Here is a 6,054-nt window from a genome sequence, read left to right on the forward strand (position 1 = left end):
GTAAAGTTATATATGGTAAATCTGGTTAAATCTGGTAAAGTCATCAGTAAAAAAAAAAAAAAAATTCTTTTAGACAAAGTTCTCCTTGCACTTTTCTCTATCCTGTTTTTTGTGTTCATTTAGATCGAGCGTGTGCGTTATTGTGCGACCCTAACAACTGGTATCAGAGCTAGGCGAAATTCACCACGATCTGTGAAGATGGAAAGTTCAAAGATTGGAATTGAGAAGTTCGATGTATCCGATTTCGGTTTCTAGAAGATGCAGATTGAAGATTATTTGTACCAGAAAGATCTTCACGAACCTCTTTTGGGGGTGAAGCCGGATACCATGACCACGGAGCAATGGAAGCTCAAGGATTCAAAAGCCTTAGGATGATTCGGTTGACGCTATCCAGAAACGTGGCTTTTAATATCATCAAGGAGAAGACAACGTCAGATCTGATGAAGGCGCTGTCGAATATGTCTGAAAAACCGTCGGCTATGAACAAAGTGTATTTGATGCGGAGATTGTTCAACCTACATATGTCTGAAGGTGGATCTATTGTTGATCATATAAATGAATTCAATATGATCGTAAGTCAACTGAGTTCGGTGGAAATTAAATTCGAGGATGATTAAAACATTGATTTTTATGTCATCTTTACCTGAGTCTGGGATACTGTTGTTGCCACAATCAGCAGTTCGTGAGGATTTGATAAATTGAAGTTTGATGAAATTCGAGATGTAGTTCTCAGCGAAAGTACTCGCAAACAAGAAATTGGAAATTCATCTGGTAGTGCTCTCAGTGTTGACCAACGGGGAAGAAGTAAACCGAAGGGCCCAAACAAAGGGCGATCAAAATCAAAGAACCGAAAAAAATCTCTAAATAGACCAAACGTAACGTGTTGGAATTGTGGAGAAAAATGTCACTTTCAGACAGGTTGTACAAGACCAAAGAGGAAGCAGAATCACAAGTCTGGAGATGATGATGATTCTTTAAATTCAGCAGAAGACATTGGGGATGCTCTAATCCTTAGCGTGGACAGTTCGATTGAATCCTGGATTTTGGATTCAGGTGCATTTTTTCATTCGTCTCCAAATAAAGAGTTGTTCAGGAATTTCAAGTCTGAAAATTTCGAGAAGGTGTATCTTGGAGACAACAAAGATTTGGAGATTAAAGGAAAAGGAGATGTCTGCATAAAAACTCCGGCAGGAAATCAGTGGACATTAAAGAATGTCAGATATATTCTTGATCTCAAAAGGAACTTGATCTCTATTGGTCAGTTGGACAGCATAGGTTATGCAACAAAGTTAGGGAAGAGTTTGTGGAAGATTATGAAGGGTGCTACGGTGGTAGCACGTGGCTCAAAATCTGGAACCTTATACACCACTGCAGGGTGTATGAACATAGCTGCTATTGCTGAGAGTGCTTCAAATTCAAGTCCACGGCACAATAGACTATAGCATACGAACGCGAAAGAAATGAAGAGGCTAGTTGCGAAAGGAGTTTTAGAAGGTCTGAAATCTGTTGATGTGGGTCGTTGTGAGAACTACGTTATGAGTAAGCATAAATGAGTTAACTTCACAAGGACCGCTAGAGAATTGAAGAAAGTGCAGTTGGAAATGGAACCATATGTGGAGCAAGGTTCGACGAAGCAAGTGGGAGTTGAGCTTGAGTTGCAGGAAAACTCATTTAGTGATGTTGTAGCAGATACTCATGAAACTCCTGAGACTACTACTGAGAAACTAGATGTGGAGCAAGGTTCCAAGACCACGAAGCAAGTGGGAGTTGAGCTTGAGTTGCAGGGAAACTCACCTAGTGATGTTGTAGCATATACTCAAAAACTCCTGAGACTACTGCTGAGGAACCAGATGTGGAGCAAGGTTCCAAGACAACAAGGCAAGTGGGAGTTGAAGTTGAGTTGCGGAAAAAATCACCTAGTGATCTTGTAGCAGATACTCAACAAACTCCTGAGGTTGTTGCAGAGAAACCAGCAGTAGAGCAAGTGACACCTGAACCGGTATTGAGAAGATCATCCTGTACTATCAGAGTACCAGATATGTATATACCTTCATTACACTATCTGTTGCTGATGAAAGGGAACCACAACCCTTTGAGGAGGCCCTACAGTTTGAGTACCAAGTGGGAGCAAGCCATGGATGATGGGACGTCTAGGCTTCAAAAATGTGTTGTACTAAACTGAGTACGTGGCAATAGCTGAAGCTAGAAAGAAGACGATATGGATGACTAACTATCTGGAAGAATGAGCAAGAAGTAGCACGAAGATATTCTTTATAGAGATAGTCAGAGGTTGGCGAAGGAACCCGGTCTATCATTTAAAGAGAAAACACAGAAGACGATATCATTTCACTTGCAGGTTAGTGAAAGATGGTGATGTGTTTGGAGAAGATAGAGGGTGCAAAGAATCCAGCAAACATGTTGACAAAATGTGTTGATGTTGGAATATTGAGGTTGTGCAAAACCTCAATTGATATGGTGCCATGAAGATGCTCATGATCGTTTGAGAATGAAATTCTTGGTTGACTAGATCAGTCTCCAGGGGGAGAATTGTTAGGTTATGGAGCATGCTACTTATTTATAGCTTGGTCAACAGTTATATCTGATAAAGCTATATATGGTAAAGCTATATCCGGTAAAGCTATATATGGTAAATAGCTATATATAGTAGATGGTTAAATCTAGTAAAACTATATATAGGAAACTGAACCATATATATATCTCGTCCGGTAGAGCCTTGAAAATGTACTATCTGTATTCTCTGTAATTCTCTCTTACGGTACATACATGAAGTCATCAATAAAGAAAAAAATCCTTTTAGCCAGAGTTCTCCTTGCACTTTTCTCTATCATGTACTTTGTGTTCATCTAGATCGAGCGTGTGCATTGTTGTGCGACCCTAACAGCAACAATAGACTGCAATGTTGAACGCCAACAAACAGGTTCACCAGCCATAGTGAATAAATAACAGTTAGTGGATCGTCGCTTATCCAAGAATGTAAATCTCTTGTTTTTTAAACTTAATACCAACATCAATAGTACTAAGAATGTACCTAAAAACCCATTTGAGCTAATTCTCTTTGTCAGGATTATGCATATAACGTCTCATCATGCTTACCACCTATAAAAGAGATCCAGTCGAGTACACACCATAGCATACATCAAAACACCAACAACATTTGTATAAGGAACATTCTTTTATGCCTTTTGTCATCATCAGAACTTGGATACATGGAAACACTAAGCTTACATGAGGATCAAGTGGCATGCTAAAAGGTTTAGATCAATTATTCAAACCAAATCTTGCCAACACATTGCGAAGATATTGAGACTGAGTTAACCAAACTGTACATCTTCTTCGATCTCTCTCTATCTCCATTCTAAGTATTTTCTTTGCTTTGCCTAAATCTCTCATGTTAAAAGCTTCAGAAAGTTGATTTTTGAGTTTATCAGTCTCCGCGTGTCTCTTCGGAGCAATTAATATGTCATCAACATACAAGAGCAAATAGATAGATGATCCATCATCAAGGTACCGATAATACACACAGTGATCAAATTAACTATGAGTGTACATAATGCTCTACCATGAAGTGATCAAACTTCTCATACCATTGGCAAGGAGATTGTTTCTGCTCATACAAATATTACTTCAATCTACATACCAAATGTTGTTGTCAACCTATGTGTAAATTAACTGGTTGTGCCATATATATTTCTTTTTCTAAATCACCATGCAAGAAAGCAGTTTTTACATCGAGTTGTGCAAGCTCAGAGATTAAATTGAGCAACCAAAGCCAACAAAGATTAAATTGAGCAACCAAAGCCAACAAAATTTGAATGGAAATGAAAAAATCTCATGGTAATCAATACCTTCCTTCTCCACAATTTATTTTATTATTATTATTATTATTATTATTTTTGCATATACGCATTTAAAACACACTTGCTTCTTACCTTTATGAAGTTACACTCAAGGCCCAAGTTTGATTTACTTTTAATGACTCTATCTTCTGATTTATTTGTACGGGTGCCAAAAAAAGATAAAACTTGGGGCATATGCTTGAATTGTAGAGTTATCAACAAAATCACTGTAAAGAATGAACATCTCCTAGGCTAGACAATATGCTTGATGAATTGCCTGGTTCATGTTTATTTATAAATATTGTTTTGAGATCTAGATATTATTAAACTAGAATGCACGTACGAGATTAATGGAAAACAACTTTCAAAATTAAGTTTGGATGGTATGAATGACTTGTTATGCCTTTTTGTGTTAACTAATTCTCCTAGTATTTTTATGCTCTGACAGAATATTTGGAAAAGCAATGTTGTTGTGTATATTGATGATATTTTAATTTATTTGAAGACTTTGATTAAGCATGTAGAGCATATTAAGTCAGTTTCGATTATGCATAGAAAAGAAAAACTTTATGCTCATTTTAATAAGCTTAGTTTTTGTAAGGAAAAAATTAACTTTCTTGACTCCATAGTTAAAAATGGAGTAGAAGTAGATGAAAAAAAGTTAATACAATTAGGGATTGGTTAACTCAAAAAAGAAAAGAAAAATGCACAATGACTTAGTAAAAAATAATGTTGTTTTTAAATAGGAAGATATGCAAGAGAATGCATTCAATGAGCTTAAGAACAAATTAAACAATCCACATTTACTTGTCTTGCCTAACTTTTATAAAACTTTTGAAATTGAATGTGATGCAAGTTGTTTGGGCATAGATACCGTTTTGATGCAAGATGGAAACCTTTAATGTATTTTAGTGAAAAACTAAATGGGGCAACATTGAATTATCCTACCTATGATAAAGAATTGCTTTAGTTCGCACATTCCAGGTATGACAACACTACATATGGCCTAGATAATTTGTGATCCACCGTGATCATGAGAGCTTGAAGTATCATAAGAGTCAAAGCATACTGAGTCGTAGGCATGCAAAGTGGGTGAAGTTTATTGAAATATTTTCGTATGTCATCAAATATAAGCAAGGTAAGGATAATATGGTAGCTCATGCGTAATCTAGAAGGTACAATCTCTTTACTTCTCTTTGCAAAAATTCTTGGATTTGATGCATTAAAAAATTATATGAAGATGACCTAGAGTTTAGAACTATTTATGCATCTCGTCTGGCAAAAAATGTTGTAGATGATTATGATGTATTTCATAAATTTTTATTTAAGAAAAGTAAATTTAGTATTTCTAAATGCTCTATTAAGAGATTTGCTTTTAAGAGGAGCACATGGTGGTGCCTTAATGAGATATTTTAGGATTAATAAAACTTATAATATGTTTCATAAACACTTCTTTTGGCCGAAGATGAAACAGGATATCCATAAATTTTATAACAAATGTTTTAAATGTTTTGATTGTATACTTCTTTAAATGTACCTAACAAACCTTCCACTAATATGTCTATAAATTTTGTTCTTAGGTTTATGCATATAAAAAGGATAAAGATAGTATTTTTGTTGGAAGATAGATTTAGTAAAATGACTCATTTTGCATGTAACAAGATGGATGATGCAAAGCAGGTTAAGAAAGTAGTAAGATTACATGGAATCCGTAGAATAATTGTTAGTGATAGGAATGTTAAATTTTTAAGTAAGTTATAGAAAGTATTGTGTGGGGTAAATTGGTACCAAGGCTATTATTTTTAAGAATATTAAGGGAGTATTGCTGACTATTATTTCTAAGAATATTAAGTTGCATTGATTAGGACTACCAAATGTTTTAGGAGCTTTGATTAGGGCTATTATTTTTAAGAATATTAAGTCTTGAAACAATGTTTTTATAGAGTTTGCATATAATAGAGCAATTCATTTAATCACTCATGGTTCTCGTTTCGAAATTGTTTATGAATTTTGTAATAGCCAAAAATAAATAATGATAATAGTAATAAATAAATAAATAAAATCATAGATAAAGAAAATAAATAAAGAAATAAAAATAATTATAAAAAAAAGTCAAATAACAATAATAATAAAAAAAAATAATAAAAAAAAAAAAAAAAAAAAAAAAAAAAAAAAAAAAAAAAAAAAAAAAAAAAAA

Source organism: Cucurbita maxima, unplaced genomic scaffold (genome assembly GCF_002738345.1).
Source record: "Cucurbita maxima cultivar Rimu unplaced genomic scaffold, Cmax_1.0 Cma_Scf00095, whole genome shotgun sequence".
In the NCBI taxonomy this organism is placed as follows: domain Eukaryota; kingdom Viridiplantae; phylum Streptophyta; class Magnoliopsida; order Cucurbitales; family Cucurbitaceae; genus Cucurbita; species Cucurbita maxima.